Source organism: Odocoileus virginianus, chromosome 2, assembly GCF_023699985.2.
Source record: "Odocoileus virginianus isolate 20LAN1187 ecotype Illinois chromosome 2, Ovbor_1.2, whole genome shotgun sequence".
NCBI lineage: Eukaryota > Metazoa > Chordata > Mammalia > Artiodactyla > Cervidae > Odocoileus > Odocoileus virginianus.
Genome location: NC_069675.1, coordinates 34,512,710 through 34,526,043, shown reverse-complemented (window position 1 = coordinate 34,526,043; position 13,334 = coordinate 34,512,710). Strand labels below are relative to the sequence as shown.

General features: G+C 41.1%; 1 protein-coding gene across 1 annotated transcript in view; it reads left to right on the top strand.

Annotated features, from left to right (window-relative positions):
* ASB3 (ankyrin repeat and SOCS box containing 3) overlaps nt 1-7,915 on the top strand; it is a 234,162-nt gene extending 226,247 nt beyond the window's left edge. Inside the window, exon 15 of the transcript XR_011491912.1 lies at nt 4,657-7,915. The gene's annotated coding sequence lies outside the window, so the exon portion shown is untranslated. The remainder of the gene's footprint in view (nt 1-4,656) is intronic.
* Nucleotides 7,916-13,334: the final 5,419 nt, after the last annotated feature.

Sequence of the window (13,334 nt, the reverse complement as noted above, 5' to 3'; positions counted from 1 at the left end):
CAACATCAGGGTCTTTTCAGATGAGTCAGCTCTTATCAGGTGGCCAAAGTATTGGAGTTTCAGCTTCAACATCAGTCCTTCCAATAAACACTCAGGACTGATCTCCTTTAGGATGGACTGGTTGGATCTCCTTGCAGTCCAAGGGACTCTTAAGAGTCTTCTCCAGCTCCACAGTTCAAAAGCATCAATTCTTCAGCACTCAGCTTTCTTTATAGTCCAACTCTCACATCCACACATGACTACTGGAAAAACCATAGTCTTGACTAGATGGACCTTTCTTGGCAAAGTAATGTCTCTGCTTTTTAATATGCTGTCTGGGTTGGTCATAACTTTCTTTCTAAGGAGTAAGCGTTTTTTAATCTCATGGCTGCAGTCACCATCTGCAGTGATTTTGGAGCCCCCCAAAATAAAATCTCTGTTTCCATTATTTCCCCATCTATTTGCCATGAAGTGATGGGAGCAGATGCCATGATCTTAGTTTTCTGAATGTTGAGCTTTAAGCCAACTTTTTCACTCTCCTCTTTCACTTTCATCAAGAGACTCTAATTCTTCTTTGCTTTCTGCCATAAGGGTGGTGTCATCTGTGTATCTGAGGTTACTGGTATTTCTCCCAGCAATCTTGATTCCAGCTTGTGCTTCATCTAGCCCAGTGTTTCTCATGATGTACTCTGCATATAAGTTAAATAAGCAGGGTGACAATATACAGCCTTGATGTACTCCTTATCCTATTTGGAACCAGTCTGTTGTTCCATGTCCAATTCTAACTGATGCTTCCTGACCTGCATACAGGTTTCTCAAGAGGCAGGTCAGGTGGTCAATATAATTAAAAACCAAATCTTCTCCCAACCCAGAAAACCTCTTCACAAAAGTAGTAGAGAAATAAAACAGTTTTATTATTAAATAAGCATTAAGCCAGGATGTGATGTATATATCAGGTAGTCCACTAAGAGACTGCAAAGACAGGAAGGCATCTCACTTCTTACATAACCCAGCAGATACTACCCACTCCATACATGTTCTGAGACAGACAATAGCTAGTCATCAAGGAAGAGGACTTGATGGAGCCAGCTGCCACAAATAGTTCATCCCAACTTTATCTGGTAACTGGGGCAACCGTCTGTGTTAGCATCTTGGCTTGATCCAGAAGAAAACAGGCCTCATGTCTTTATGACAGGAAGTAGCTTTGCAGATTGGAGAAGCCCTCCTTTTCTGCTCCCCCCACCCCACCCCAATGAGGTGAGGCTCAGACCTTCCCACAGAAACTGGGAGGGAGGGGTGCTACCTCCCGAGATATTTGCCTTTCAAAGGGATGGCTCCCAGGTGCTTTGAGAAAGACATTTCTGGGCCCCAGAGCTGACAGATGGCCTATCTCATTTTCAGAAGGACTTATATACATCTCAGAAGGAGAAAGTGAAAGTGAAGTTACTCAGTCTTGTCTGACTCTTTGCGACCCCATGGGCTGTAGGCACCAGGCTCCTCCATCCACGGAATTTTCCAGGCAAGATGTTGGAGGGGGTTGCCATTTCCTTATCCAGGGGATCTTCCTGACCCAGGGATTAAACCCAGGTCTCCTGCATTGCAGGCAGACGCTTTTACCATCTGAACCACCAGGGAAGGAGAAAGTACTTAACGATTATACATTTTCTAAAGTCAGTGTTCTAAGAAAAAGGAGGTAGGAGATTCTCTTCTATTATTTTCTACAGGAAGAACTAGGCCTCATATTAAAAAGGTTTTTGTCCTTACACTACTCCTGACTCCAGTAAAAAATGCCCTTGGCATTAGCCACAGGTAAGCTAACCATACTAAACACAGGACAACTTCTGAGAGGAGAAGCTGTGCCTTCCAGGCTCTAGCCTGTTTTGGTCCTCTATCAGGAGGGCATGACTACCTGTTGGTTGATCTGTGAGCTGGACCCAGGCAACTGGAGATTCCTCACTCCCTCCTTCTCGGAATATATATTCTGCCCACCATTTTCATAGCTGGAGTGATTGCAGGGATGCAACCTTCAGAGAGTAATGTGGTGTTGAGACCATCTGGATGGTATACATGACTAAACTCAATTAAGGCCTCTATACATTCTTCTAAGATTCTGTCTCCTAAAGCAAAGAAGATAAAAACAGAAATAAGCAAATGGGACCTGATTAAACTTAAAAGCTTTTGCACTGCAAAGGAAGCCATTGAGACAACCTACTGAATTGTAGAAAATATTTGCAAATAATATGACTGATAAGGGGTTAATATCCAACATATATAAACGGTTCATACAACTCAACATCAAAAAAAGCAAAAGCAAAAAGAAACATTTCTGATTAAAAAGTGTTCAGAAAAGCTGAATAGACATTTTTTCCAAAGGGGAAATTCGGGTGGCCAACAGGCACATTAAAAGATGCTCAGCATTGATAATCATCAGGGAAATGCAGATCAAAACCACAATGAGATTTCACCTCACATCTGTCAGAGTGGCTTTCATCAAAAAGAATATAAATAACAAATATTGGGGAGGATATAGAGGAAGGGAACCCTAGTGTACTGTTGGTGGGAAGGTACATTGGTATAGCCACTGTGGAAAACAGTCCAGAGGTTTCTCAAAAAGCTAAAATTAGAACTACCACCTGACCTAGAAATTCTACTCCTGGATATATATCTGAAAGAAACAAAAATGCTAGTTCAAAAAGATAAGTGTGCCCCAATGTTTATAACAGCTTTCTTTACAATGGCCAAAACATGGAAGCAACCTAAGTGTCCATCAACAGATGAATGGATAAAAAAGATGAGGTGTATATGTCAATATATACAATGGAATACTGTGTGTGTGCTCAGTTGCTAGTCCTGTCTGACTCTTTTGTGACCCCATGGACTGTAGCCTGCCACGCTCCTCTGTCCATAGGGTTTTCCAGGTGAGAATACTGGAGTGGGTGGCCATTTCCTTCTCTGGTGTATCTTCCCAACCCAGGGATCGAACCCATGTTTCCTGCCTTATCAGGCAGACAATGGAATACTACTAAGCCATAAAAAGAATGAAATTCTGCCAATTGCAGCAACATAGAAGGCATTATGCTAAGTGAAATACATTAGAGAAATACAAATACTATATGATATCACTTATATATGGAATCTTAACAATACAACAAACTAGTGAATATAACAAAAAAGAAGCTGACTCACAGATATAGAGAACAAACTATTGGTTACCAATAGGGAAAGGGAAGTTGGTAGAGGCAAGAGGTAGGGGATTAAGAGGTACAAGCAATCATGTACAAAATAAGCATCAAGGATATATTGCACAACACAGGAGATATAGCCAGTATTTTATAATAACTATAAATAGAAAAAAATTTATATATAAAATTTAAAATTTAAATTAAAAAATTTTTAAAGATATATAAAATTTATATGTATAAAAAACTAAATTTAAAAAAATTGTGAATCACTGTATTGTTCACCTGTAACTTATATAATATTGTACATCAGCTACATTTCAGTTTTTTAAAAGGAGAGAAAGATACAGAGATTCCTAGTCTTGTGGCCACCCAAGACAAACCTTGCATGTGTGTTCCTTTGCTTATTAAAACTGCCACCTACCAACCTGGAGTGGTCTAGGGTCTCTTTTCATGGTCTCTCCCTGCCCTCTGTGTATGGGACACAGTTCCAGATTTCACTGGGAAGCTCCCATGGTTTTAAACTAACAGCCTGGAGAAGAGTTAGGCAAGAAATTTGTCTAAACTAGATTCCTGAATTCTAACCTCCAGTCCCAACCCCAGAAAGTTTAAATCAGTCTGTTTAAAAAAGGGATTCAGGAATTTGAATATTTAGCAATACCCAGTGTATATTTAATCCAGAAAACCCTCAGATCATAACTTCAAAAAACCACATCCTAGTGGATTGAGCTCTGGAGACAGGGATCGGCCTATCCTTGGATCATTACTAGCTGAACAGGCTCAGGAAAGTTACTTCTCTGAGCATCAATACCTTTATGTACAAGGACACTTGTCAGGATGTGAGGATGTTAAGAATGAGCATAAAATGCCTCAAACAGTGCCTGCAGTGTATCATGTGCTCAATAAATAGTGGCTACCATCCCTATTATTATTGCATAAGCCATTAAACATAATGTTTAGAAACAGATCTCCAACATAAAGTTGAAAGGCCACATAAACTCTGAGATATCTGTATGACTAAGGTGAACCTGACCTCATAAATACATTTGATCGGACTATTCTTTTTGCAAGTGACAGAAGTGAACTTGAGCCAATATAATAAAGATAAAAGAAAATTGGTCACATTTATTATAAGGATGGTCTTCTCTGATGACTCACTGGTAAAGTATCCACCTGCCAATGCAGAATTCATGGGTTCAATCCCTGGGTCGGAAAGATCCCCTGGAGAAGGAAATCGCAACCCATGCCAGTATTCTTGCCTGAAGAATCCCATGGACAGAGGAGCCTGGCAGGCTACAGACCATGGGGTCGCAAAGGGTCGGGCATGACTGAAATGACTAAAGAGTAACAATTAGGATACTGGCTGTTGTCAGAAGTGCATGAATAGGAATCTAGTCGCTGAGTATTCGGTAGATCTGGGAGGATGAAAGCCTTTGCTGGAGGTGCCTCTTGTCTCTGCTTGTTTTTGAGAAGCTGTTCTATTCTCCCTCCTCTGTAGACTCCCTTCTGCTTCGAATGTAAATCTGAGCCCCAGGAGGAAGTGGGAGCCAGAAGCTCTTGCCGGCAACTAAGAAGTGACAAGCATGAAGGTAAAGCCAAGGACTGGAGTGCGGAGGAGGGAAAACAGAGCTGGCATTTCCAGCAGCTTGATCCAGTCACTGCGTCGCCCCAGGACCGCCTGTGCTGGACTTCCTGTGATGGGAGGCAAATAAACTCTCGCTGTTCAGGCCACCAAAAAGCGGGATTTTCTGCTGCTGATGGCTGAGCACTCTCCTTACTGTGATGGGCATTTAGGTAGTTAAGTCTTGTCACTGTCATTCCCAATGGCCCTGGGCCAATTGTGTTTGTTCTCCTCTGGCCACATGTTTCAGGGAAATTGTGCCAGATTCAAACTCAATATTGAGTTTGACTAGAGTCTCCTCTCCCTCAGGGAACACGTGCAGCCTGGCCTCTGTTAACTGATTCTCTGTGTGGGCTGCAGTCAGCTCGCGAAGGTGGGCCTGCCTCTTCTCCCTGTCATGACCAAGAGGCAGTACAGAACTTTCCCCAACAACAGTGTGTGTTTCTTGTCCTTAAACTGTGTCCTGCCCAGCTCTCACCTCCCCGGTGGGCTCCCCAAGACCTCTGCCAAGTCTGGTTTCACTAAGGAGTGATAATCCCCACAGGGAACCGTTTTGCCTTGTCTGGCTGGCGTTTCTGTTTCATAGTCTGGGCACTGACCTTGAGCTGAGGTAACCCCTGCACTCCAGAGGAGGTGTAATGGGGAGACAGCGCTGGGTTTGGGGTCCCACTGTTATATTTACATCATTTGTTAAACACACATTATCTCCATTTCATCTTGATGCTGGGTGCCATTTTCTGCACAGACATTTGCTTTTGCTTACTCACTGATGTTCTTGTCACCCTTTCTGTTGGTCCTTTAATGGACCGGAACCTGGTGGTCCGGAGTCGACCATAAGAAAGTAAGAGAGAGAAAGAGGCTGATGTCCCCTGGTTTACGTGGAAAGCCAATAGAGTCCTATTCTTAGGGCTCGCGCTGCTGCATGTAGGCACCGGGCGCCCTCTCGAGTGGGTGAAGGCACAGTGCGCCTTCTCGAGAGGGTCTCAGAAGCCCAGGCAAGAAAGTGAGCTCAGTGGGCCTCGGCGCTCCAGGGAATTAGCCAGAAATAGAGAGAGAGAGAAAGACAGAAAGAATAGAAAGAAAGACAGACAGACCCAAGCTCTGATGGAGCAAATGTGTTTTAATCAACAAGGTGTGGACGTATATAAGGTAGTTATTCTCAGCAAAGATAAAGATTAAAATTCCAGAATTAAAATTCCTGAATATTCAGGAATTAATAAGGGCCAGAGGGTTTCTGACAGATCCAAAACAGCACACAGGAAGCCTCTTGTTAAATGCTTCCTGACACCTTCCCAAACCAACTTGTTTATACTATAACCAGGGAAGCCTTTATGAAGGATCTGGCAGAGGAATGCTCAAATTCCTGCACGTGGATTAGCTCACATTATCAACAGCTAGGACCATGCCTGCCATTATGCTCTCTGGTCCTGTGTCCTGAGCGGAGTGGTGAGCTGAGTAGGAAGCTGCCTTCCTTGTTTGGGCATGGCCACCTTACTCTTTCTCTTCCTCTGAAGACTCTATCGGGCTGGCAGTATCACTTGAGCTCTGCCTTTTAGAAGAGACCAGGAAAGGCCTGCCTGTGTTAAGTCTAAACCGTGTGTTTTAGCCCAGTTTCATGAAAATCTGTGCAGTGGAATGAGGAGCACAACTTTCCCTCATACTAATCAAATGGGTCATATTCTCTTGTCTCATGGAGTTTATTTCCATCAAGAACATCTCAGGGGAGAGAATCTAAGATAGAATTCAGGTATCCTGAGTCTTCTAGTCAAATAGCAGTTAATAATACTCCTAAGCCATTCCTAACCCTACAACTTACTATCATTACTAATATTACAAAGTATTATTATTATACCATCTTATTAGCTGTTGACTCTTTCTGTCTAGTAGATAAACTAAGTAGATAATCTAAGTAGATAAACTTTGGAAGCTAGGTAGTTACCGTGAATGAACAAAGTAGACTGTTGTGAGTCTCCCCCAGATTTCTTGTTCTCTTGTCTGTGATAGACACGTGGGTTCAGAGAAGCATTTCTCTCTGCTGCAAGGAAAACAAGGTCAAGCTCAATGATAAATGGCAGCTGAGACTCATCCTGGTACTAGAAAGACCCAGGAGAATTTCAGAGACTGTGGCCAACTGAAAAGTGAACGCCCTGTGTAGGGAAACTGCTCTACTACTCATATCTAGCTGATTAAATCCATGTGGGAATACAGGCTTATTGTCACCGGAAGTTCTATATTAAAAAAAAAAAGCTTCAGATATTTTATTTTTTGGGAGGGTGCAGAATTCCTCAATTTTAAGTATTGGCTCAATGTTTTCAAAAACAAACAGTGTGTGGATTTTTAAAAAAAGAAATAATGTCTGGGAGTCACCAGATTATGTCCTTTAGCTCAGAAGATGAAGCCCAGACCACTTAGCTTGACTCATAGCCTTCATGGTTCTACCCACACCGCCTCTTGCTTCCTTTCTTACTTCTCTCTAGATACCACAGCCATGCAGTGCTACACTTTGCACTTTCCCCTCTCCTGGGCCTCTTCTGGGCCTAGCATGTGGCTTTTCCTTGGAATGTCCTTCCCTGGCCAATTAATTCTGTAAATAATTTATCCTTAAATATCCACATCAAAACCATCTCCTGTTTCAAGTCTTTTATAACCTCTCTGCCACTTCCCAACCAGGCAGAGCTACAGAGTCTTGTTTCTCTGGGATTCTTGAGCAAAGAGTCTTCTTACAGGACCTTACTAGAGTCTCTTGTAATTACTGTGTGCATACTCATCTTTCCTGCTCAACACCGAGGCCTTGCTTCTGTGTCCCTAGTCCTCTGTGCCACGTCTGGCCTTGGGTCAGTGCTCAGTGACTGTTGTGTGAATAGATGAAGAAACAAATTCATTCTGCACTACACCTATGCTGGGGTTAATTTTCTTGCAAGATGCCTTCACATTAGTTGCAATAAAATATCTCTGTGCGTGTGTCATCAGTTATCACTTTATGGTGCCATTTTGAATGGTCTAAAACATAACTGATTTGTCCTAGGAATATTTATATGTTGCTGGCCTTTCAAGGTGATACTGCTCTTTTCCAAAGGAAGACATCTGAAGTGGTGTCCTTACACTTGAGCTAAAACATTAAAATTTAATGCAATCACTTCATGCTTTGTTAAGAGCTTATCTGATCAAGAAGGGATAAGTAAGGGAGAATGACATGGGGGACTTTTTTTTTTTTATACTGCTCTTTTTCCAATGCAAATGCAGAATTAATAGGGGAGTTTAAAAAAAAGGATGAATATGTATGTTATATCCATTGACAAAGCAGTAAAAAGTAGTTAGCTGTGAAATTAGATTTGTATTTAAGTTTACTATTCTAAGTACTACTTAGTGTTAGTACTATTCTAACAACTGTGGTTTTGTGGAGGGCTCTTGAAAGTCCCTTGGGCTGCAAGGAAATCAAATCAGTCAATCCTAAAGGAAATCAGTCCTGAATATTCATTGGAAAGACTGATGCTGAAGCTGAAGCTCCAATAATTTGGCCACCTGATGCAAAGAACCCACTCATTGGAAAAGGCCCTAATGCTGGGAAAGATTGAAGGCGGGAGGAGAAGGGGACAACAGAGGATGAGATGGTTGGATCGCATCACTGACATGACGGATTTGAGTTTGAGTAGGCTCCGGGAGTTGGTGATGGACAGGGAAGCCTGGCGTGCTGCAGTCCATGGGGTCTCCAAGAGCTGGACACAACTGAGCGACTGAACTGAATTGAACTAATTCTAAGTACACTCTAACCCTTCCCTCTGACCATCCAAGCCACTTGACATTTTTCTCATCTTATAGCTTGGAGGTAGGAAAATTTTAAGCCTCTCTTTTGGGCTTCCTTTGTGGCTCAGCTGGTAAAGAATCCACCTACTATGTGGGATAGCTGGCTTTGATCCCTGAATTGGGAAGATCCCCAGGAGAAGGGAAAGGCTATCCACTCCAGTATTCTGGCCTGAAGAATTCCATGGACTGTATAATCCATGAGGTTGCAGAGTCAGACATGACTGAGTGACTTTCACTTTCACTTTGGGGTTAGTTTTTAAAGGAAAGCATGCTAAGTACAATGGTTAAATTATAAATTTAATCAAATCTGTAATTTAAATAAGCCCCCAATAATAATAGGCTGAAAGCTTGTCAGGCTGTGTTGGGTCTGGTTTGTTTTACATCAACTATGACATTGGAACCACAAAACATAGCTTTTTAAGTGCTTTTACCCATTAGCTTCATCAAGTAATTGCAGGTTTGTAGCCATCAATAACAATGAAGCTTGACACCTTGGGAAGAAGGGAATCTTTCCCCTTACAGATCTGGCAGGAAAGAAAAGTGCCTTAAATGCATTGCAGGCATGTGAGTGTTCAGAGAAGAGAAAAAATGTCAGGTGAGTGCACGATGCAGTAGCTTTGACCTGCTTAAATTAAGAGCACTCATTTCATTCCTCCTTGGTCCCTTTGACTCATTTAGCATCCTATAGGATCTCAGTAGGCTCGCTGCTGGTCATCTCAGCATGAGTAATCTTCAGAAAATGCTGTTTCTTATAAATGTAAATTAGAAAAGAAAAACTGTCAGTGAGAGTAAGCAAACAGATAGCAAGAGATGGCTTCCTAATTCCAGTTTCTTTAAATGGGGAGGGAAAAACCCACAAAGAAATGAGAAAGTACAAAGGAAAAAAATCTCATTTATCTGAAACCAAGAATTTCTCCCCACTCACAAATCATTTTTTGAAAAAATTTTGTGTTCTTGGTTGACCCTCATCTTGGACAGGTCACAGTTTTCTCTGATCAGAAATATTTATTAGTGTCTCTGGAATGAACAATTGTCTCTTTTACTCTAAGACAAGTTTGTGTCAGTAAAAAAAGTGTCAAATATGTATCTAGGTTAACTTAACATTAAAAAATGTTGAATTTGGGAGATTAAATTGCCAGATAGTTTTTCTCTTGGCTGAGATAAATTGTTGGGTGCTTTCTTGATGTTATTAAAATAGACAATTTTACTTTTGGTTCAAAATTTACTGAGGGAAACATAAGAGTTCAAGGTACCACTTAAAGTTAGTTTAAGCTGGTTTGGAAAGGATGCACTTTGGAGAGAAGAGGTCATACTTAATGTCACTTTAGTAGTTATTCTTCAAGGTTATGAAGTGTTATGGGCAGTGGATGCATATGAGAATTACTTTAAAGTTTACTAATGCCCAGGCTTCCTGCAGATACTCTAATTTAATTTATAATGAGAAGAATGGAAGGATCATTGGAGTGTGTGTGTGTGTGTGTGTATATATATATATATGTGTGTGTTTAACATTCCCTCAAGTGATTCTAGTATGCGTTCAGAGTTGATAACTTCTAGAATCATAAAGACGGGGTGACCTGCTATTGTGGATTAAATTATGTTTCCTCAAAAGATTTGTTGATGTCCATCCATCACAAAGCCATAGACATGGAAGTCTTTCCAGATAGATTTAACTGTTCTCAAGGGTTCAAGTAAAACCTGGCACCTTCTACACCACTGAAGGAATGTTTTGGAAATTAAGTGCAAGGCACGTGTATGGTGGTGAATTCCTAGGAACTTGAAAGTGACAGAAAGCCTAATCCCTACAATTGTTAGCCTTTTTGGAAATCATGCAGCCCATAAGCATATGCTATTTAAAAAATAAAGGACAACAGAAATACCGCCCCCACCCAGCCCCCAATAATGACTTGAGTGGGTAGAGGAAGTGATGGCTTCCTTGCCTTAAACGGAGCTTTGTCTTTTGAGGGTGGGGAGACAGAATGTGGAGTGATGAGGTTCCATCTACATGCCTTAAAAATATATAGAATATAGCCACAAGCCAGATGCCTTGTCTTCATGTTTGCAGACGTCTGAGACCCTGGTTTGATTTCTGGGTTGGGAAGATCCACTGGAGAAGGGATAGGCTACTCACTCCAGTATTCTTGGGCTTCCTTGGTGGCTCAGCTGGTAAGGAATCTGCCTGCAGTGTGGAAGACCTGGGTTTGATCCCTGAGTTGGGAAGATCCCTTGAGGAAGGGAAAGGCTACCTACTCCAGTATTATGGCCTATACAGTCTGTGGAGTTGCAAAGAGTCGGACACAACTGAACCACTTTCAGCCCCCTTGCTAAAAACCCATTTCCATGTTTAATGCTTTTTTACACTGACCCGCACTATCAATCAACACTGCCCTCAAAATCTAACCATCCTATAGGATATTTCGTCATGTGGACTAGGTTCCTGTGAAGCTGGAAGTCATGATTCTTTTAACTTTTTAAACTGCCAAAATAAGAGGGAGAGAGAAAACGTCCTTACCCATTTATTTGATCACCAGATCACCAGTATGAGCAGAATCTAGAACCCAGTTCAAGGATGACCTGCAGCCATTTGTGTTCACAGGATTTGACAGCTGGAAACCCAAGGTTACCCAAGGCTGCAAGGCTACCATTGTGAAGAAATGACTCAAAGGACTCCAGGTTCTCTCTTCAAGTGTTGTGATGGCTCCACAAAAAAGACTTCTTATGGATTGGGGTGGATCAGAAAGCATCCAAACACCCAGAAAAGGACATAATCAAAGCTGATCTTTTTATACTGTAGTACTTTGCTCTTAAATAACCCCAATATCATATTTGCATTTATCTTTTGTTCATCTACTTTCACTTACCAATAGTATTATGTAATAGAGGAAAATGGAAAAATGCAAAAGAGTTCAGTTCAGTTCCGTTCAGTAGCTCAGTCGTGTCTGACTCATTGCAACCCCATGAACCGCAGCACGCCAGGCCTCCCTGTCCATCACCAACTCCTGGAGTCTACCCAAACCCATGTCCATTGAGTCGGTGATGCCATCCAACCATCTCACCCTCTGTCGTCCCCTTCTCCTCCTGCCTTCAATCTTTTCCAGCATAAGGGTCTTTTCAAATGAGTTATCTCTTCGCACCAGGTGGCCAAAGTTTTGGAGTTTCAGCTTCATCAGTCCTTCCAATGAACATTCAGTACTGACCTCCTTTCGGATGGACTGGTTGGATCTTCTTGCAGTCCAAGGGACTCTCAAGAGTCTTCTCCAACACCACAGTTCAAAAGCATCAATTCTTTGGCACTCAGCTTTCCTTATAGTCCAACTCTCACATCCATACATGACTACTGGAAAAACCATAACCTTGACTAGATGGACCTTTGTTGACGAAGTAATGTCTCTGCTTTTTAATATGCTGTCTAGGTTGGTCATAACTTTCCTTCCAAGGAGTAAGCGTCTTTTAATTTCATGGCGGCAATCAGTGATTGCAAAATCTGCAAAATCTTCAGTGATTTTGGAGCCCCTGAAAAATAAAGTCAGCCACTGTTTCCACTGTTTCCCCATCTATTTGCCATAAAGTGATGGGACCAGATGCCGTGATCTTAGTTTTCTGAATGTTGAGCTTTAAGCCAACTTTTTCACTCTCCTCTTTCACTTTCATCAAGAGGCTCTTTAGTTCTTCTTCACTTTCTGCCATATTGTATATATGTACACCTGAACTGTTTATTTGCATTTTGTTAAAGAGATAGTCACAAAGGGCTTATGAAAATCATTTTTGAATTGATAATTAGAAAGTTGAATAAGCAAACCTGTGATCTACCAATCTGTTTTATCTCAATCAGGATTATGAATCAAGAATTACTGCATATTTCAGTCATTTTGATTTGCAGTAACTCCAAGTATAAAATGATTACATGTAATGATGTCTCCCAGCCCTTCCATGTGGATATTTTTAAAGTGGACTTGTATGCTGATAATTCTAGACCAAAGTAAATATGGCAGAATATTTACACATGAAAAAATAATTTTGCAAATATTTTTTATAATTGTATTATTTCTTTAAAATGTTGAAGCTTGTGTTAGTTTCAGGGAAAGGTGTATATTTTGATAAAAAATACTTGACTTTGTAATTTTGTATATTCTATATAATTTATAGCAGAGCCATTTTAAGACAGCCTTGTCACATTTTTTGTTAATTGTGAAAATGTTATTTGAAGTGATGTTTATGCACTGAGTACATAACGACCAACTAGAGTTAAAGTAAGTGTGAACAGTGAAACATATTGTATGCTGTACAAGATATATTGTAATTTGCTGTTTTAGCATCTGTATTTTGGTTAGAAGATATTATTAAATGCAGATGTTAAGGGTTGGAAAAGTCTAATTTTATTTTTAGAACTAATGGATATAAAATCAGAAAGAAAAACACCAATACAGTATATTAGTGCATACATATGGAATTTATAAAGTTGGTAACAATGACCCTATATGCAAGATAGCAAAAGAGACACAGATGTATAGAACAGTCTTTTGGACTCTGTGGGAGAAGGCGGGGTTGGGATGATTTGAGAGAATAGCATTGAAACATGTTTATCATACGTGAAACAGATCGCCACTCCAGGTTTGATGCATGAGACAAGTGCTCAGGGCTGGTGCACTGGGATGACCCTGAGGGTGGGATGGGGAGGGAGGTGAGAGGGGGGTTCAGGATGGGGAACAGATGTACACCCATGGCTGATTCATGTCAATGTATGGCAAAAA